Genomic DNA, 23023 nt, shown 5'->3' on the forward strand with positions numbered 1-23023 from the left:
GGTTATTTTTTTCAAACATTGTCATATAAGTTAAGAAATGTTATTTGAAAAAACATAATAGTGGGTCTAAATAAATGAGGAGCCCTGGTGTTGCAATGGTTAAAACAATCGACTGTGGCTCTTGAGGAGAAAAATGTAGCAGTCTGCTTCCATAGAGATTCACTGCCTTGGAAATCCTATGGGGTCCCTCTGAGTTGGAATCAACTCGACGGAATCAGCTCGATGGCAATGGGTAAATAAGGATGTAAAATGGCTTGTCAGTTTAGTACATAATAAATTGCAGGTTGAAAATATTTGTCTTACTCTTATACTTTATTTTGTTAACCTTCATTGTTCTAATGAAAATCTGGAAAAAAGAAAGGCAATTCCTACGTTTCCTAAATAGATAGCAATCTTTATTCCTAACAAAAACACTCTTATGCTCATAGCTTTGCAATACACATAAAACTAAATATTTTTGGTTCAGATCTTACAGTCTGTGCCGAAGCCTATTTTCAGGGGCAGATATTTTCTCATTTTGTAAGTAAAGTTTTATATTCCTTGGTTTATTTACCATTTACAATCCCCGTAATCATCCACAAATTCAATGATTTTATAAGTTAAATTTCCATTAGTAGTAATACGGGGAAAGTGGAAACAGAACACTTTGCAAAAAGCCATCAGAACTCAAAGGCCATGAAAAATGTAAAGTAAATCTAAGTGCCAGTATTCACAGTTCTGGCGCTATATCACTGTATAATAAAATCAACTTTCCATTATAAGCTCAGATGTTCCTTGAAGACTGATATAAAATATTATTTGTTCAATTTGAGTATTTCTAGCAACTGAATCCCCCACACGTCTGTCAGTTTGTCACACTGTGGGGGCTTGTGTATTGCTGTGATGCTGTGATATTGTGAAGCACTTACTGATGAAGATCAAAAACTACAGCCTTCAGTATAGATTACGCTTCAACATAAAGGAAAGAAAAATCCTCACAACTGGGCCAATAAGCAACATCATGATTAACAGAGAAAAGGTTGAAGTTGTCAAGAATTTCATTTTACTTGCATCCACAACCAACATCCATGGAAGCAGCAGTCAAGAAATCAAACGACACATTACATCGGGCAAATGTGCTGCAAAACAGATCTTCAAGGTGTTAAAAAGCAAAGACGACACCTCGAAGACTAAGGCGTAACTAACCCAAGCCATGTTGTCTTCAATTGCCTCATATGCATGTGAAAGCTGGCTGATGAATAAGGAACACTATACAAACATCCTTGGAAAAAGAAGAATTGATGCCTTTGAATTTCAGTGTTGGTGAAAAATACTGTATGGACTCCCAAAGGAATGACCAAATCTGTCTTGGAAGAAGTACAACCAGAATGCTCCTTATATGAGATGGTGAGACTACATCTCATATACTTTGGACATGTTATCAGGAGGGATCAGTCCCTGGAGAAGGACATCATGCTTGGTAAAGTGAAGGGTCAGTGAAAAAGAGGAAGACCCTCAATGAGATAGATTGACCTGGTGGCTGCAACAGTGGGCTCAAGCATAACAATGATTGTGGGGATGACACAGGACCGGACAGTGTTCCGTTCTGTTGTACACAGGGTCGCTATGAGTTGGACCTGACTGGATGGCACCTAACAACAATAACAACAGTAACTGGATAGATATATACATTTTTATACTTATACCATGTTCTCAAGATTTTAAGTCATAGTAGCTATGCCCTAAAACATGAAATCATAAAGCTGAAAAGAGTTTTCAGAGTTTAGCTAGTCCACTCTTCTCTCATAGGATTGATAAAGTCAGTGAATCATGATAATGGACTGCACAATATTTTTAGGTCAATAATTCAATTATGAGTCAATTCGGGGTTTTGAGACCCAACACAACCAGCAGAGGAGGCAGAGTTCAGAGAATGGGGCTTTAATGATCATCTTCTGCCTTAGAGATGGTCACTCCAAGGCAATCACATTCCATAAGTTACAATGCCTCTCTCCCAACTCCCTGGTTAGGGTGATCCATACTGAACTGTTGGTATTGGATAGTTTTTGACCTGCAAATATGGCAACTTCCTATAATTTAACCTAATACAAAGCCAAAACAGTAAAATGAAAGTAATCAACATCGAACTACACTGTACTCAAAATACACCATTCCCTTAAGAGCTTTGCATAGGCAGTTTTCTATGGACATAAGAGATAGCAAGAGTCTACATTTTTCACTTGAGACCTGATAATAAAACTATTTAATAAATATTCAGAGTGTTTATATTACTGCCATTTCCTAGCCCACTTTATACCTCAAAGGAAAAACTTGCAAGAATGTTATCAGGTTTTCTTTCCCCCTCAATTACTAACAGTCACCAAGGTAAAGAAAGCATAAATTGGTTTTCTCCCAACACAACATGAATGATCGGTCTGTGCTTAGACTGGGAAATTTATTCCCTAGGTGCATATCTTCCCAGCCTTGTGGATACCTTTAAAGAGTGCCTGTTCATCAGAAGTCAGCGGGGAAACCCCAGCGTTAAAATAAAAAAAAAATACAAGGGAAAATTTTGGGAGTTTATTAAGTGACTTGTGTGCCCCACCAGCTATGCTTTCTTTTAAACGTGTTTACGTGATTATTTTTCAGTCTTCCCAATTCCCAAAGTGTAAAGGAGTCTCTAGGGATAGAAGGTCAAGAATTAAAATAGTTTTGCTCAGTGATACGCTGGCTACTAATGACCAGATACTGCAGTTTGTAGCAAAGCATACGTAGTGATGCCAAGAGGCAGTTACAATCCTGACGGAAGTCCCCTGCAATTGCAGATGACTACAGGTAGACACAGGTAAAAGAAGAACTGAAAAACTCAAATAAACAATCATTTTTTTCTAGATGTAAGAACCCAGCTTACCCTGAGAATACTTCCAACATTTAGCGGGAAGAACATTATTTTCCCTACAGGAATCTCTCAGCTCTATAAGGATTTTTACAGTTGAATTGTTTTTTGCTCATATTCTTTCACACTAAAGTCCTACATCTCCTTTGCTCAAAACAGAGACCTTCTGCCCTGAGTTAGAGTCAATAATCAAAAGAGAAAAAGAAAGCATGTTAGAGTGTGAGTGGCTGAGCCCAAGAGGGTAGACCTTTCATCGATAGTCGGCGTGTTTTTCTTTAACCATGTCTTAGGTCTAAGCCTCACCTTAACTACCAGGTGGAAAATTTCTCAAGGTCAAGGATTGTGTCTCATAATCCCCTCATGCTTAGCCTACAATTGAATCTAAAGTGGGTTGTTCAATACATGCTTGTTGACTGATTGAAATGTAAATGATAAGAAGACTGTAAAAAATAACTGTAGAATACAGAACATCTAATTTAGTATAGTACTCAGTGAAGATTATTTTCTTTCTCTGGACTAATTTCTCCTTGTGGAAAGTGGGACAAATAATAAGGAGATTCCTAACAAAAGATGCTTGGAATACTAAGGGCTATCATATTGTGCATAGCAAGGACCTAGTAAATTCATGTGGTTTTCAGTATTGATATTTGGTAAAGAATTATCATCTGAACTATTCTTATAATTTATGTTAAACATATTTATAATTATATTACATGTATATATATGCACATATGTGTGTGATATACACATACATACATACACACACACGCACTGATGTTCAAAAGGTTACGAAAGGATACTACCCCCAAATCACATCAGCTAAGTTAACACACTAGTTGCAATTTATCATTGACAGTTTTATCAAAAGACAATTCTTTTCACTCTTCCCCGTCTTACTCAAAGATCTAGTTAATTTAAGCTCACAAATTTTATGCAAAGTCTTCTGTTATAAAGAAACATTGTTTGTCATAATTGTCATAGATGCTATTTTTTATTTCATAAAATAGGTATAATTTTTGGTATTTGAACACCAAATTTCCATTTTGATCAAAAGCCTCCATACCTTTTGTTTACCAGTTAAATCACTGAAACAGCAATATAATTAGGTAGATGTGTTGACCAGGTTTCAAGAGACTGAATGAGCAATTACAAGGTATATAACCCTTTTGGGACAGACTAGAAAACAAAACATAAAGGACCAACCAAAAATAGAGTGGAAAATACTACATTTTTAGCACTATTCCATTATATTTTCAGTGACATACAATTGTATCTAATCTAAAAAAAGTGTACTTCAGTAACATGTGTGCCATTTATAAACCTACTGCCACTGAGTTGACTCTGACTCATAGTGACACTATAGGACAGAGCAGAACTGCCCCATAGAGTTTCTGAGTCTGTAAATCTTTACAGAAGCAGACTGTCACATCTTTCTCCCACAGAGAGGCTGGGGGTTCAGATCACTAACCTGTTGGCTAACAGCCGAGCACTTGACCACTGTGCCACCACTCCATTATATTTTCAGTGATTTTTTAATCTAGAGAAAAAGTGTCCTTCAGTAACATGTGTGCCATATGTTATTGAAGGACACTTTTTATATGTCCTTCAATATATATGTATCAAGTATAGACACAAAGCTATGGCCTGATTCTCATGATGTGGGTGCTAAACAATAATAAAATGTAGCATATTATCCCAGGTAGATACATGCTCTGTAAAAGGAATGGGAAACATTGAAACTTCGCCCATCTAAAGGTAAGCCTCCTGAGCACATAAGCCATCAGGCTATGGCAAATACACCCCCAAACAAGGCACAGGTCCTCTGTAAATAGGTGAGGCAATGATCCTCAAGCATTTATCAAAATAACAGAAAAAAAAGTAGGCTGAAAAATGAACTTCTGCATACTTGATAGTTATGTCCTCAGGGAAGTACTTGCTGACTTCTCTGATTGAAAGGTTTTACGTGTTCGTAGAATACTATCATGTATCTCTACTCTATGGCACTTGCCACCAACACAATTTTATATTTATTTATGTGGTTCTTCTATTAATGTCCAGTTGTTTGAATAGGCCCTACTCTCTGAGAGTAATTATCATGTCATTTTTTGTGTGTGGATAACTAAGGGTCATGAGAGGAGACCTGGTGGCACAGTGTTTAAGCACTCAGGTTTTAACCAAAAAGTTGGCAGTTCAAACCCATCAGCCGCGCTCCACGGGAGAAAGATGTGGCCATCTGTTTCTGTAAAGATTTATAGCCTTGGAAACCCTATGTGGCAGTTCTACTCTGTCCTACAGGGTTCATATAAGTTGGAATCAGCTCAACGGCAATGACATTTTTTTGATGTAAGGGTCATGACTGTATCACTTCACCTGAAACAGCGCCTGACACGTAAGAGGCAATCAGTAGATAATGGTTGCTATCAAGTCGACGCTGACTCATGCCAGCCCCAAGTGTACCTGAGTAGAAATGTGTTCCACAGGATTTTCAAGGTTTTTTTTTTTACTTTTTGGAAGTAGATTGCCAGGCCTTTCTTCTGAGGCACCTCTGGGTTAGCTTGAACTTTCAACTTCACAGTTAGCAGCTGAGCTTCTCAACTGTTTTCACCACCCAGGGACTCCAATCGATAGATACTGTTGTCACATGTGCTGAAAGAATGGAACACGGGTGAAAGGTAAACAATGGAGATGTAAGCTAAGCTGTGGCATACACGCCACAGTTAATACGAGACACAGTGAGGTCACCAACTGGGAAGAATGAAAATAGATCCCTCATGTCCTCGACATTCAAGAGGCATGCAACAGAGAACTTATCAAAAGGATGACAAAGATGACAGAACTGTGATCGTTTAGATCGGGGGTATAAAGGAAGGCAAAGAGAAAAAGAAAATCGAAAGAATGAGCAGTGTACAGAGTGACGAACCACCAACAAGGTTATGCAGGATGGAAACTAGAGAGAGGCTGCTAGATTTGGTGAATGGGGGTGACTAGTGGGCTTAAGCAGATAAAGTTTCAGGGTATCAGAACTTGAATAGAAAGAGGAATGAAGAAACGTGGCCCGTGAATAGCCTAGCACGTTTACTCTTCAAAGAAAGTCGGCAGTGAAGAAAATAGGGAGATAGGGCCATAACTTTGGGATATAGGTTTTAAAAACCGTCTGAGACAGGTGAAGACGTATTTATAGAATATAAATATATAAACAAATAAATACATACATGTGTACAAACTCCATCTTAGAAGCTTTGTGTAAACTTCAACTTAGTCTTTTCGTTAAGGGGGGAAGGAGGTCAGCATTACCTCTGCGGCTTGTGAAGAATTCAGTGGGCATTAAATTTTTTTTTTTTTTTTATTAGTGTGGCTCTGTGACAACATTTTGCTTCGGAACCCGTTATTCACCATAACCAAATCACATGCCTGCTTCTGAGTTTTTCTGTGGTTTCCGTTGCTTAATCATCACTAAGACTGACCCATGAGGCCACCTGGGGACTCATTTCTGTCTCTAAATCTCCCCTGGGGCCTTTCTAACTCCCATTTAATTTGTGTGCTACCAATAATATGGTAATTGCCAACTGTGATATTCTTAATTATTTAAAAAAGATACCTGATTTCCTTCCCACATTTCAGTTAGTAGTGTTGTATTTATCAGATTGAATGTGAGTTCTTAATGCATTAAGTAGACTACTTTGTCTGACTTGAAATAATGAGGGACAATTTTGGATACAATGACTATTTTTATTTCATTTTTCATGTACTTTCCTCTAATAAAAATGGTGTAATTTATTTACTATCTACTGAAAACTATAATGAAATAAATGGAACTACACAAATAATGCATCTTTGTGCCTCTAGATATAAAAGAAAAAATCTACTATAATCTACATTTGAGGCATTCTATAATTACTTTTTACAATTGAGCTCAAAGAAGTGACACATTTGGAGTCTCAGTTATACAGTATTTATTCATGAATTTTCAGCCTAATTTAAAAAAATTATATAGACTGATTGTAGGCCTGAAGTACAAAATATACGAAGTTTAACCTTTGTTGTTGTTGTTATGTGCCGTCAAGTCGGTTCCGATTCATAGCGACCCTATGTTTAACCTTAATAAAAATCAGTATTATAACAACAAGATCTAATTTTTCAAGCATTTACTATGATCCAGGAACTCTGCTGAATCTTATGGATAGTATCTCTGAATTGTCGCAACTTCCCGATTTTACAGATGAAGAAATAGTTGTAGACAGGGTAAACAACTTGTCCAAGTTTATAAATCTGTTGAAAAATGGAGCCCAAATTCAATACCCAAACCAAAACCAAACCAGCTGCTGTGAAATTGTTTCTGACTCATGATGATCCCGTGAGTGTCAAGGTAGAACTATGCTTCACTGGGTTTTTAGGGGCTGGTTTTTCAGAAGTAGATCATCAGGCCTTTCTTTCGAGGCACCTGAGTGGATTCAAACTGCTAACCTTCCAATTAGTAGCCACGTGCTTAACTATTTGCACTACCCAGGGATTTCAATTCAATACAGAATCTGTTCAATTGGAAACCAATATACAGTACAATTCGTAGCTATGGGTTGGAATTGACTCGATGGCAATGGGTTTTTTATACAATACAACATCATTCTACAACAAATGTTACTATGCTATCACTCTGCTACACCATACCAAACTCTCTGCTGTTGTGTCAGTTCTGACTCATAGTAACTCTGTGGGACCCACTGGAACTGCCTCATAGGGTTTCCAAGTCTATAAATCTTTATGGAAGCAGATTGCCACAGCTTCCTCCCACCACTACGCTATGCTGCCTCCTATATGTTCTGTAGGGTTGCTATGAGTCAGAATTGACATGACGGCAATGGGTTTGGGTTTTTTTGGTTTATATGGTAAGGGAGGCAACCACCTCAGTAAAACATGTTTTTATGCTGAGAACTCGCTGTTAAATTTTCTATGCAAATGATTTAATGACAACTGTTTCTTTGCCTTGTGCGCTTCTCTCATACCCTTCCCAATTTTTGACAGCTAAATAGTAGTGTCATTCTAGAGAAAATAAATCTCCATATTACACACACTTTTTCCTCTTTTTTTAATAATTTATTTTTGTTGTTGAGAATATACACAGCAGAACACGCACCAATTCAACAATTTCTACACACACAATTCAGTGACATTGATTATATTCTTCAATTTGCGCAATCATTCTCACCCTCCTTTTCCCAATTGTTCCTCCGCCATTAACATAAACTACTGGCCCCTAAGTTTCTTATCTAATCTTCCATGTTGCTGTTGTCAATGTGACCCCTATAGATAGTTCTTAAAAAAACACAATGATCAAAGCAGACATTCTTTACTAGCTAAGCTAAACTACTGTTTGGTTTAGAGAAGACTTCAGGGGGATGTTTTTGATTTAAGGTTTAAAGTTTAAAGATTATGTCAGGGCAGTAGTTTCCAGGGTCATCCAGCCTCCATGGATTTAGAAAGTCTGGATTCCATGAGCATTTGAAATTCTGTTACATTTTCTCCCTCCTGATCAAGATACTTCTATAGACTCATTGATCAAAATATTCAGTAATGGTATCTGGGCACCACCCAGTTCTTCTGGTCTCATGGCAAAGGAGGCAGTCGTTCATGGAGGCAATTAGCCATACATTCCATATCCTCCTCCTGTTCCTGACTCTTCTTCTTCCTCTATTGCTCCAAGAAAACAGAGACCAATTATTATACCTTGGATGGCTGCTTGCAAGGTTTTATGACACGAGGCATTACACAATGAACTAGAAGACAGAACAAAAGCACTAATCATCATATTAGGCCAATTAACTGGGATGTCCCATGAATCCATTCAAATTATATACACTTTACCAGGCTTTAAGTAAAAACACAGTTTTAGGTAGGTTCTTTTCTTTTACTTAAAAATAAAGCCTTATTAAAAAAAATACAGATTTATAAAAAAATATATAGACTCATAAAAACAAAAATGCAGCTGATCTTAGGTAGGTGTGTTTTGAATTGGAGAGAAAGCAATCATGTCCCCCTTGTTCAGTCACTTTCACCCACTTACTGCTAGAGTCTCTGATTAGATTAGTCAAAAGAAATGACACATTTGGGAGACCCTGCTGATGTGGCATGTGTCTGAAATTGGTAACCAGAGGCTTTGTACAAATAATCTTATGCATAGGCAATATGGAGCTGGCTACCGCACTCTTTATTGAACTGATTCTTGGTTGGAAGCCTTTTCATTAGTTTTTCTGTGCCATCTTTCTCTTAACCCTCACACTCTCTCCATCTATCTCAATCTTCTCTCCCAGCCAACAGATCAAAGCCCTGTACTATAAGCAGGAAAGCTTGTCTGGCAGAGAGACCTCAATGAGAATCCCAGCCCAGCCACTTTCTAGCTCTGTAACCTTGAGGACATTTTTTACAGCCCTTCTGTTAGTAAATTCAAACTTTCCAATTATTGTAAGAATCACATGAAAACAGGCTATATCAACTGTCAAATGAATAGAAGGCACTCAATAATCGGTACTTTTCTTCCTTTCCCTGGCACCTTGCTCAAGTCACCCCCCCATTATACTTTTCCTTATTGATAAGTTGTTGTAGTTCTCTGCCATTGAGTTGACTCCAACTTATGGCGACCTTATGTACAACAGAAAGAAATGTTGCCCAGGCTAGTGTCATCCTCACATTTACCAGCATGTTCAAGTCCATTGTTTTGGCTACTATGCCAATTCATCTCACCAAGGGTTTCCCACTCCCTCATTGGCCCTCTACTTCACCAAACATGTCCTCCTCTTTATTGATAATAAACCTCCTCCCCCAAAAATCCAAATCCATTGCTGTTGAGTTGACTCCAACTCATAGGGACCCTAAAGGGCAAGTAGAACTACCCCATAGGGTTCCCAGGGCTGTAATTTTTAAAGAAGCAGACTTCCATATTTTTCTTCACTGGAGGAGCTGTAGGGTTTGATCTACCAACCATTCAGTTACCAGCGAAGCACTTAGCCACTGCACCACGAGGGTTCTTCATTGATAATACTTTTCCTATATTCCTATATCTAACTATGTATCTCTCTGCTGTAGCCTCCACTCTAGTGAAAGCTGCTTCACAAACTTTTCTAGACAAGTTCCCATTTGCAGCAGACAATTCCACTCACTTTCTGATTTGCAGAATTCCATCCCCCAGTTACTGAGCTCTCATGTAGGTGTTCAGCCAAGCTCAGTCCTATACTGGGAAAAGTGTCTTTAATGAAAGTTATAATGTTCCTATAAGTACTCTGTCTTCTTGGAAAAGAACAACTTAAGTTAGGCTAGTCATTTAGTTAAAATCTTTGTAAAAGTTTTCATATTAATGATTGTTAATAATGTATCCTTTTTTTTAAGTGTGTTCAATACAGTTGTATATTTGAATGTACACTGATTTTATATTCACAATGTTTATTATCGTATAATTAATCATAGCCATAATATCACAAAATTTGCCAGTTACATTTTTATTGTGTATGTTTGACAACTGAGACAGAGGTTGAGAGGTGTATTTCAGAATATACATACCCAACAGCCTAGAATCCAAAGTTAGATTCCCACACCCAGTTCTGAGGGAGAATATCTCTTATTCAATGCTGAATCATGTGGAACGCTTTAGCCTAGAAAGCTGATTAATTACTAAAAATTACATTCTCAGAAGTGTGGTGCATGAAAGAATGTATTTTAGAAAATATTTTAGTTCAAACTTTGGTAGCTGAATGCATACCAAATAAAATAGACCTAAGGCAATGCAACTTAACAGGATAACATAAATTCAAGGTTAAAAAAAATCTAAACAGAAAAATCACTGAATGAATTTCACCAAAGTATACTTACCAACCTTTAAGACCAGGAAATTTCTTTACGGGCATAATTAACAAAAACAACATGATAAAAAAAAAAACTCCTTCTTCATCATAGTGCCCCAGACTTTATATGGAAATTTTTTGCTCAGTGAGAAATATTTCCCTCAATGATTAATACTATAATCCTGCCCACCTAAACACAATTCGCAAGGACTTCTCTTTTTAAACAACTCTCCACTAAACTCTCCAACTGTATATTTTCTCTCTCAGTGTCTCCTGAAACACTGTATTTAGGCCTTAATAACCTTGCACATGTAGAAAGCAAAGCATGCAGCCATGCCCTTGACAATGACTTTTGCTCCAGGTATCTCCCCATGGTCTTAGCAGAGATGGTTTCCCTTCCGAGTCAGCACAGTTTAAGTGTTTTGGGCAGTTTGTTGACAGAATAGGCTTTTGCCTATTGAGAGCTGCCACAGATGGGTGAATAGAATGAACCTGGAACTCAGAAGCTTTCCATCACTGTCAGAAAGCAGTGGACAATGTAAAAACAGCATTATGCACTGAGGAACTGCTGAGGCTTCCCAGCAGTGACGGGACTAGAATAGTCGTAGCAGCCGCAAGATGGCGAAATGGCAGAGAGCTCACGGAAAATCATAAGCCGATAGGAATAACTGTTCTCAGATGCTAACTGACGTCCAAACGTTCATAGTATGATCATGGTATTTGTATTTTCTTCTTTCAAAAATTATAAAACATATTTGATATGAAATATTATATAGTCTCGTATGGAGCAACGAAAATTTCTGCAGGGTCAATTTGTAGATAATGGATGCTATTATTATAATGCCACATTTAGTCTCCAATTATATGATACATTCCTTCTACGAAAAGACTCAGACAGATAAAATTATGCAGCTAGAGATAATTTCAGGAATTAATTATACAATCCTCAGTATAAGTATTTGTGGAAATTACTCTCCATTTGCCAACAACGGCCCCCACTGCCTCAGGATTGTTTTCTGCTCTTTTCTGCCCTGATACAGCAGTTCATTCCTTCCAGTCTCTTCATTTGAACCATCAAGGGTGAATTCTATTTTCCGGCCAGGAACCTGAGTGAAACACCATCACTTACAAAGAGACGAAATAGGAACCAGGTAATCTCCTGACACGCACTCCTAAATTTTTGCATCACAGTTCATTTCACATTATAACTTTAAAATTGATTCTTGAAAACAACACCATCCATTAGCTCCATTTTCACTACATGTGGCTGAGTTGCTGGTATAACTTGATAAACATGTCTCTTTTGTTTTATATTTTATCACTTTTTAGAATTCCTAAGTTTTATCTGACCTATATTTCACTATACATACAGCATATTATCATGAGCCTTGCAAGACATAAGACTCTACAGTTACTAAGTGCTAAGCACGAAAGGAATCGTGGAAATTGATCACTGATATAACATGCTGTGGGAAGGTGTACAAATGAGGGTCCTGGGGATGAAGTGCCTGTACTGGTAATTGTTAGCTTGTGCAAGTGACCTTGTACAAGTCAATGTACTTAGTTTTTTACTCTCACTTATCGAAATGGAGGAAATAAAAACTTATTTCACAGGATTGTTATAAGAGCCAAAACAAACCATAATATGAGTATTTTATGAAACTGCAGAGTAATATAGGAGCCCTGGTAATGCAGTGGTTAAGCTCTTGGCTGCTAACTGAAGGGTCAACAGTATGAACTGACCGGCCACTATGCAGAAGAAAGATGCATCAGTAAAAGTCACAGCCTTGGAAACCCTGTGGGACAGTTCTACTCTGTCCTATAGGGTCACTATGAATAGGAATTGACTCGACAGCAATGGGTTTAGTTTGGTTTGGTAAAGTAATATGTTCAGTACAGATATTATATGTAAAGCAAAGATAGCTGAAATACAAATATTAAGGATTTAATACATCAAAAATAAGTCCCAAGGCCAGTAATAAAATGTTGGGTTTTGAGATGCTTCTGTTTCCCTACAATGAGCAGCCTAAACTTAAAATGGTTTGAAGAAGCTAAGAATTAAGGTTGTCCCTGGAAGGTTATTTGTGTGTAGGAAAACAAACCTCCTTCCTCCAACTTGCACACCTGAGTCAATCAAAGTCCTATGCTTAGAGAACTCATACTCTTCTATATCACTCATCTATTCAGTCACTAAACAAATATTAATTGAGTATGTACTACCATCCAGGCCTATTCTAAGTGCTGGGATCACAGCAGTGAAAAAAACATACCATCCATGTATCTTGGTAACAATAAAGTTCTCTCCCACAATTGGCTTTGTATTTGTTTCATTGAAATTTTCATTTTATTTTCCTCTTTTGGTCCTATATTCTTGAGCTTGATGCTAGACTTCTAGGCACTGCCCAAAGACCTGACAAACCAAGGCCCACAGAGATGTTTAACATACATGAGAGAGAAAAGACAGTATCTTACAGAGAGAGGGAACCTATCTGGCCCATGTAATTTGTGTGTCTGAAAAATTACTGAATAATACCAAACTGCGCAAGAGCAATTCTAAAACCTCTTGATAAGGAAAATAATCCTGTATATTATGCAAATGAGAAACCTAAGGCCTAAAATTCATTTATTCACTCCTTATTTCTTTGGACAAAAATTTCTAAGTGCCTACTTTCTCTCAGTTTCTAGAATGAGCTTCCTAATGATTCTTGCACAAGTAAATCTGTAAAATAATACCACTGGGAATGAGAATCTAGATTTGTTGAGTGATTCCCGACTCTACTCTTGCACTAGGGAATATTATCAAATACGAGACAAGACTCATAGAAAGCTTACAATCTATTTGGAGGACTGAGATATTACCAATGGGACAGTTAGTGAAATCAATATTGAATACATTGGTACAGGTACTCCCCAGCTTACAGTGGGGCTCTGTTCCAATGACTCTGTGGTAACTTGGTTCTGATATAAGTTGAATATCTCTTTTGTTTTTTAGTTTTCATTATTGACTTTTATAATCAGTATTTCTATAAATCCGATCTTTGAACATCTGAGAATAATAACATCAGCAAATTACACACTGCAACACTGTAGTACATATTGATAATAATAAGATGTACCAAAAAAAAAAAAAAAAAGACTGTTGTTAAGTGTAGTTTCTTTTAACTTGAATATGTCATAAGTCATGGATTACCTGAATTATGTTTGTTCAGTAAAGTGCTATTTGGGTGTTTATTGGAAAAATCATAATATCTAACGGCATTCCAAGTATCTTTGTCCTGCACAATGAGGATATGGAAAATGCACAATAGAGAGAACTGATACATTTTGTTTTTGGAGACCTCCAAACTGCTACACCCAGAAATCAGTTAAAATCAGTTGCCTTCGAATCCATGCCAACTCATGGAGACCCCATATGTGTCAGAGTAGAACTGTGCTGCACGGACCATAGAGGCCAGGGATGCTACTAAACATCCTATCGTGTGCAGGATAGCCCAACAACAAAAGAACTCTCTGATCAAAATATCAAGAGTGTTGAAGTTTAAAAACCCTGATTTAGAATATCTAAGTGGCGATAAAAAGCCAAAGAAGGACTAACTCAAAGAATTTCAGGCCAGTTGAACTTCCATAGATCCTCTGACAGATTTCATTAATATTTTATTTTCAATCAGCAATAATTTTCCACTTAAAATCAGAATATTAGACTAAGTCAAGTAAGTCTTTTAGTAGCCCAAAATATGTAAAATTTCGTTGTAAAGAAGCAGGTGCTTTATTTAGTATGAAAAAAAATTTTTTTTTTTTTTAGGAGTAGCATGCCACAAAATTATCCATCACAATGTGCTTGCCAAAATCTATAATTTTGTAAATAGTGCATCTAGAAAGGTGCAGCTCAGGTGTCCTTTGGGGAACAAATTTTGTCCAACATAGCCCTTTATGACAATAGCAAAAAAATCATTTTACATTTACAAGTACACAACCTTTAAAGTATATGTACCTCTGAGGTACTGCAAAGAGTACTAAACAATGGAGAATTTTACCACCTCTGAGCATAACCAGCATAACAAGCTCAGTAACAGTATTTGACATAACACCTTAACGACTTAAAGAGTAGTCAGAGCAGAACTACCCCACAGGGTTTCCAAGGCTGCAATCTTTACAGAAGCAGACTGCTGCAGCTTTCTCCACGGAGCTGCTGGTGGGTTCAAACCACCGACCTTTTGGTTAGCAGCTGAGTGCTTTAAACACTGCAACACCAGGATTCCTTAACAAACACATAAACCAAAAACTCATTGCCGTCTAGTTGATTCCGACTCATAGCAACCCTACAGGACAGAGTAAAATTGCCCCATAGAGTTTCCGAGGAGCATGTGGTGGATTTGAACTGCTGACCTTTTAGTTAGTAGCCATAGCTCTTAATCACTATGCCACCAGGGTTTCCAACATACACATTAAAAAAAAAAAAAAAGCCCATTGCCATCAAGTCAATTCCAACTCATAGTGACCCTATAGTACAAAGTAGAACTGCCCATAGAGTTTCCAAGGAACACCTGGTGGATTCAAACTGCTGATGTTTGGTTAACAGCTGTAGTCCTTGCACTTAACCACTATGCCACCAGGGTTTCCAACAAACACATAGTGCTTACTAATGCAAGAAGCTGTTACAGCACCTCACAAATATTTGCTGATGTATTGCTCACATCGATCCTATGAATTAGATGCTATAGTTATCTCAATATTTACAGCTGAGAAACTGATACAGAGAAGTTAATCTCACACCCATGCCATCAGAACCTAATTACATCTTGCCTAGATTATTGCTAAAACTTCCAACTCTCTTCTACCCCCAGCCATCCTCCCTACAATCCATATTCCAAACTGATGCCTCTAGTCATTTATTTCTCTGCTTTAAAATCTCCAATCGGTCCTCACTTCTTCCTGGGTTATTGTAATTTTAAAAATAAGCAATAGTATTTTCAGCAATAATATCTATTATTTTTTTCTTGCCGTCTATGCATAAAGTCCTTTATTAAACACTTCACATATATTTCCTCACTTAAACCCAGCCATCTTAGTATGGAATGTAAGGCCTGCCACAATCTGACCCCCCCCAAAAAATCTACTCCTTTTTCCATGTTTTTGTATCTTTGTGTGAACTGGTCCCTTCCTTTCAATGATCTCTCTTCTTTCTGGCTCAATTCTATCCTTCAGCTCCCCCAGAGCTAAATATTCTATTCTTTGCGTTCACAATGCATCTCAAAAATAACACTGCTATTATGGAACTGACCATTGTTTATATGTTTGTCTCCTTTATCAGATGGTAATTGTTTGAGGAACTTACATCAGGCTTTTTTATGGTCCTGGCACATAAAAGGTACAAACAAACTTACTGAATATATGTCTCAGGAAATAAGAGTAAGAAATTGGTGTTTGTTGTCAAAGTTCAGCAGGAGGGAAACCCATATCCTCGTCTGTGATCAAAATCTGAAATTTTGCGCATGAGGTGACATTTCGCAAGTCATTTAAAAGATGGAAGAATACTTCAAACCTTTGAAAGAGTCTATATTCAAAGTGATGCTTAGAAAGCAGGATAGAATAAGTGTACAAAAGAAAAAGAGAACTAAGGTAAAAAAGAAGAGAGATTAGTGAAACAGCTCAACATGCTCAGGGGAAACTGTTCATACACATAATAAAGGTCTCTGACTGGATGAGATCAGTAATGGGGAAAGTCCCTGGGTGGCCCAAACCGTTAAGTACTAAACTACTAGCTGTTAAGTTTGGTGTTTTGAGTCTACTCAGAGGCACCTCAGAAGACAGGCCCGGCAATCTGCTTCTGAAAGGTTGTTGTTGTCGTTGTTAGATGCTGTCTAGTCACTTCCGACTCATAGCAACCCCATGCACAACAGAATGAAACACTGCCCAGTTCTGCACCATCCTCACAATTATTGCTATGCTTGACCCTATTGTTGCAGCCACTGTGTCAATCTGTCTTGCCAAGGGTCTTCTTTTTTGCTGATCTTCTACTTTACCAAGCATAATGTCCTTTTCCAGGGACTGATCCCTCCTGATAACAAGTCCAAAGTATGTGAGATGTAGTCTCACCATGCTTGCTTCCAAGGGACATTCTGGTTGTATGCCTTCCAAGACAGATGTATTCCTTTTTTGGGCAGTCCGTAGTATATACAATATTCTTCGCCAGTGCCACAATTCAAAGGTAGCAATTTTTCTTCTGTCTTCCTTATTCATTGGCCAGCTTTCACATGCATATAAGGTGAATGAAAATACCATGGCTTGAGTCAGGCACACCTTTGTCCACAATGTGACATCCTTGCTTTTCAACACCTTGAAGTGATCTTTGCAGCCGATCGGCCCAATGCAATGTGTCTTTTGATTTCTTGACTGTTGCTTCCACGGGTGTTGATTGTGGATCCAAGAAAAATGAAATCCTTGACAACCTCAATCTCCTCTCCATTTATCATGATGTTGCTTATTGGCCTAGTTGTGAGGAATTCTGTTTTCTTTATGTTGAGGTGTAATCCATACTGAAGGCTATGGTCTTTCATCTTCATCAGTAAGTGCTTCAAGTCCTCTTCACTTTCAACAAGCAAAGTTGTGTCATGTGCATAATGCAGGATGTTAATGAGTCTTCCTCCAATCCCAATGCCCTGTTCATCTTCATATAGTCCAGCTTCTCAGATTAGTTGCTCAGCATACAGATTAAACAGGTATGGTGAAACAATACAACACTGACGTACACCTTTCCTGACTTTAAACCATGCAGTTTCCTCTTATTCTGTTCTTACCACTGCCTCTTGGTCCATGTACAGATTCCTCATGAGTACAATTAAGTGCTCTGGAATTCCCATTCTCCACAGTTTTATCCATTGTTATAATCCACACAGTCAGTCGAATGCCTTAGCATATTCAATAAAACACAGGTAAATATCCTTCTGGTATTCTCTGCTTTCAGCCAGGATCCATCTGACATCAGCAATGATATCCCTGGTTCCACATCCTCTTTTAAATCCAGCTTGAATTTCTGGCAGTTCCCTGTCTATATATTGCGGCAGCCACTTTTGAATGATCTTCAGCAAAACTTCTCATGCATATGATATCAATGATATTGTTTGATAATTTCCACATTTGGTTGGATCACGTTTCTCAGGAATAGGCATAAATATGAATCTCTTCCAGTTGGTTGGCCAGGTAGCTGTCTTCCAAATTTCTTGGCATAGACAAGTGAGCACTTCCAGTGCTACATCCATTTGTTGAAATGTCTCAATTGGTATTCCATCAATTCCTGGAGCCTTGTTTTTTGCCAAATGGCAGCTTGGACTTCTTCCTTCAGTACCATCAGTTCCTGATCATATGCTACCTCCTGAAATGGTTGAACGTCGACCAATTCTTCTCGGTATAGTGACTCCATGTATTCCTTTCATCTTCTTTTGATGCTTCCTGAATTGTTTAATATTTTCCCTCTAGAATCCTTCAGTATTGGAATTTGAGGCTTGAATTTTTTCTTTAGTTCTTTCAGCTTGAGAAATGCTGAGCGTGTTCTTCCCTTTTGGTTTTCTATCTCCAGTTCTCTCCACATGTCATCATAATACTTTACTTTGTCTTCTTGAACGGTCCTTTGAAATCTCCTGTTCGGCCCTTCATCAGTTTTTCCTTTTGTTTTAGCTACTCGACCTTCAAGAGCAAGTTTCAGAGTCTTTTCTGACATCCTTTTAGGTCTTTTCTTTCTCTCCTGTCTTTTTAATGACCTCTTGCTTTCTTCATATATGATGTCCTTGATATCATTCCACAACTCGTTGGGTCGTTGGTCATTAGTGTTCAATGCATCAAATCTATTCTTGAGATGGTCTCTAAATTCAGGTGGGATATACTCAAGGTCATACTTCGGCTCTGTGAGCTTGGTCTAATTTTCTTCAGTTTCAATTTGAACTTGCATATGAGTAATTGATGGTCTGACCCACAGTTTGCCCCTGGCCTTGTTCTGACTGATGATATTGAATTTTTCCATCATCTCTTCACAGATGTAGTTGACTTGAGGAAACCCTGGTGGTGTAGTGGTTAAGCACTATGGCTACTAACCAAAAGGTCGGCAGTTCGAATCCACCAGGCACTCCTTGGAAGCTCTATGGGCAGATCTACTCTCTCCTATATGTTCACTATGAGTCAGAATCGACTCAACTGCAATGGGTTAGTCAATTTGAATTGAAAGTTTACAGCCTTGAAAACCTTATGGAGCAGTTCTACTCTGCACAAATGGGGTCACCATGAGTCGGAACAAACTCACTGGCAATTAACAAAAACAGACATTCAGAAGAAGAATGGCTTACCCCAAGTTGAAAGTGTCCTAGTCATATCTAAACTTTCATAACCCTTTTCTGGAAATTTTAGGCTCAAAACTTTCACTTTTCTCTTTTAATTATTAATATGCATTCCTTATCCTAAATTGGAAATTGTTCTGTTATTTTAACCCCTTCTACTCTGCCTACTGCAGTATGTGACAGATAACTGATGCTCAAAACAAGTTTGTTGACTGAATACAAACCACAAGTGAAGTTTATGAAAAGGTGGTGAAAATACACTGGAGCTACAATGAATGTCAGAAATGCAAAATCACTTTTTATTCTAAATTATAATGAATTATTAATAAGAAACAGTCTCAGAAAAAGTAGTGATGTTCTCTGAAACTATTCCCACTTCAGCTTTCTCTACGATAATGTACTTTAATATTTCTATCACACTTTTCTCTGGAGCTCAAAATGCCTATACACATTCCATCGATCTAAGCCACGTTCCCTGAGAGAATCAGATGTGCAGAATATTGCTGACTGGTAAGAGACAAAGCAGGGAGAGAACTTCAATTAAGACCCAAGAAGAAAATTACTGTTTAAACTCCTAAAAAATAAGCTACATAAAAAATATACAAATCATGTGTAATGGTCTTAAATGTAAATTATTAACACAACACAATAAGATTGTAAATATGTATCTAATATAAAAAAGCTAAACACTATCTTTAGTGATGATAAGAGGTTAATTCCTCATGTGTATGTTCTCTGTAAGATCCTTATAAATTTATTACTGACACTCTGAAGAAACTGAAGTAGTCTTTGCTTTCCAAATTTCTATAGCTATCTAAAGAAATCTGCAGCAGAATCCTATCCCCAAGAAAGAGATGGGATAAAGGTGAGTTTGATAAATAGTAACAAGAAGGGAAAATGATCCTCTGAGTTGTTTTTCTCTCTTCAGACAGGCAGAAGCCTCATAGCCTTCAATTGTGACCTCTGAGTAGTCCCCATGCCATCAGTATCCAACTCTTAAAATCATTAAGATTTCCCCAGGCAACTACTTTTTATCTCATAATCTGGTTTTAAGAAAGCTATAATGAGGTGTAAAAAAAACTACCTTTAAAACGTATTTCATGCTCTGTCCAGTCAAGTTAGTGATCATCACAGCCAGGTATCTGGATAAGCTCTGAATTCATTAGGTCTATTATCTCTACTTCAAAGGAGGAAAATAGAATAAAAGGATCAAAAATGTATACTTCTAAGAATAGGCACCCTGTGGGAACTATAAGAAAGGGCTCTATAAAAAAAATCTGATTCTGTTTCTCCAAGAGGAAGTATAAAAACAAAATAAAAGGGTGACCTTCTAGAAAAATATCAATACAGAGAACACCCACTACAACTCTCCAAGTGGTAGTGGGTGTTCACTGTGTAGGCAACGTCCACAGCCAAAGCACTAACAGGGAAATACTTGCTGGGATGCTTTTTCTCTAGGAACGGTGACAGACGTACTGAGGCAGTCACGCTGTACCGCCTAGACCCAGGAATGCAGCCTCCAAAAGACTAACTACGGTGATTAAATTTAATGACCTAAAGCACGCAAAGGATCTAGAACAGTATGTGACACATAGGAAAAACAAAGAAACAAACAAAAGGAAAAAAAAAATTATTCTGGAGTCGACTCTGACTCATGGCCACCCCATGTGTGTCAGAGTAGACTTGTCCTCCCTAGGGTTTTCACTGGCTGATTTTTCAGAAGTAGATCACCAGGTAGGACTTTCTTCCAGGATGCTTCTGAGCGGACTTGAATTTCCAACCTTAAAATTAGCAGCTGAGGGCATTAACTATTTGTACCACCCAGGGACTCCAACACATAGTCCAAAACCCACTGCCATCAGGTCGATTCCAGCTCATAGCGACTCCATAGGGTTTCTGAGGCTGCAAATCTCTATGGATGCAGACTGCCACATCTTTCTCCCACAGAGCCACTGGGGGTTTCGAACCACTGACCTTTTGGTTAGCAGTCTATCACTTTAACAACTGCACCACCAGGGCTCCTTCCAATGCCTAGTAGTTGCCCAATAATTAGTATGGCTTATTTATGTAATGTCCTTGGCTCTAACAGTAGTATGTTCTGAAGATTTAGCTGTGGTTTTTGTCTAAGATATTGATGACTTTCATACTTTTTTTTTTTTCAGCTCAGTGATGAAAATTAAGTGAGCTGATTTTAAAAAATGAGACAGTTAAAGCCTCTCCTGGTTTTCTGAGGTTGAGTCCTAGAAGAGAAAGTAAAGAAAGCAAAAAGAAAGTTTTGACTCCAATAAAGATTTCTAACAGGTGATCTAGAAGAGACGTGAAAAGGGTAAAGCCATCCAGCATGAGTAGCATGAGCTACAGTAAAATAAAAAATAAATTGCTGAGAATATATGGGCATGTGAAACTATTAAGAGAAATGCTACGGTTGTAGGATAAAGTCCAATTAAATTTTCAATGTTTTATAACTATTACTGCAGTTTGTCATCAAAGGCGTAGTTTGGATATTAATAAGATAGTGGATACAACGTTAATGCAGATGAAACCAGGTCAGTCTATGCTGGACTCTAGCTAAAAGGTTAAGAGATAATATAGGTATATTCAACTGTAATATAGGACTTTAAAAGACACCCCATTTCACAGAACCCCAGATGCAACCAAAACAAATTAATAAGCTAGGCTATCTCCCAGCTTTCTCCATACTTCATACCCATTACATTTACTGGATGTTAGTCTGCTGCCTAACACATCTTTTATGCATTAGGTCTACATTACACCACCTAAGAATTTGTTCACTAAAAGTATTATCTGGGCTACCACCTATAGTAATTCAGGTTGCTAAATGCACAGGGGCACCTGACGGAAAAAGAGAGGAAAGGTGAAATCTTCCCCTATATTCTGCTCTTGTGACCCAGCATGGGCTTTTTGAAGGATGAGGACCCCTTTCCTACTTTACACAAAGATGCCATATGAACTAGAAGTGGCCCTGAGCATCACTATGAATTCCTAAATGGCAAAATGGGCAATCTGTGGTCATAACTGCAGTACAGGCTTCGGTCTAAGTGGCATTCGGGTGTAAGTTCTAACTCCATCTCTTACTGTATTTGTGTCCTTACCCAAATTGTTTATCCTCTTTAACCTGCTTCCCCAAATGTAAAACAGGAATCATACTGCCCACCCTGACGGACTGCTGGGAGAATTATAGATCTTGAACATGAAATGACCATGGCCATGGGACATCATTTTACATTCAGATGTTCAATATGTGGTTTCTATTATTATTATTAACTGTGGAGCCCCTGGCAGTGCAGTGCTTAAGAGCTACAATGAGTTATAGCTGCTAACCAGAAGGTCAGCAGCTTGAATTCACCAGCCTCTCCTTGGAAACCCTATGGGGCAGTTCTACTCTGTCGTACAGAGTTACCAGTTCTGTAATACTTTTTAATTAAATTAAATTTCTATTCATAATGACAGTGTATATTCAATGTTTACTAAGTGCAGACTAATAATATAGGCAACATTAAAGAAAAATAGCTATGTCAAGAATATGCTGTTGTTGTTGGGTGCTGTCAAGCTAGTTTGGACTCAAAGCAACTCCATGTAGAACAGAACGAAACACTGCCCAGTCCTGTACCGTTCTCACAGTCCTTGCTACGTTTGAGCTCATTGTCCCAGCCACTGTGTCAATCCATCTCATTGAAGGTCTTCCACTTTTTGGCTGACCCTCTACTTTACCAAGCATGATGCCCTTCTCCAGGTACTGGTCGCTCCTGATAACATGTCCAAAGTACATGAGACAAAGTCTTGCCATCTTCCCATCTAAGGAGCATTCTGACCATACTTCTTCCAAGACAGATTTGTTCAGTCTTCTGATAGTCCATGGCATATTCAATATTCTTTGCCAACGCCATAATTCAAAGGCATCAGTTTTTCTTTGGTTTTCCACATTCATTGTTCGTTTTTCATAAGCATATAATGCAATTGAAAATACCACA

General features: G+C 38.0%; 1 protein-coding gene across 5 annotated transcripts in view; it reads right to left on the reverse strand.

Annotated features, from left to right (window-relative positions):
* Positions 1-23023, reverse strand: part of ARHGAP24 (Rho GTPase activating protein 24) — a 574638-nt gene that overhangs the window by 486948 nt on the left and 64667 nt on the right. The window contains exon 2 of one of the 5 annotated variants that reach the window (XM_064285611.1): positions 5380-5521. The exons of 3 other annotated variants lie outside the window; for them this stretch is intronic. The gene's annotated coding sequence lies outside the window, so the exon portion shown is untranslated. Of the gene's footprint in view, positions 1-5332; positions 5522-23023 lie in introns of all 5 variants that reach the window. One more of the 5 variants, XM_064285608.1, reaches the window with a different exon arrangement.

Source organism: Loxodonta africana, chromosome 5 (genome assembly GCF_030014295.1).
Source record: "Loxodonta africana isolate mLoxAfr1 chromosome 5, mLoxAfr1.hap2, whole genome shotgun sequence".
Lineage (NCBI taxonomy): Eukaryota > Metazoa > Chordata > Mammalia > Proboscidea > Elephantidae > Loxodonta > Loxodonta africana.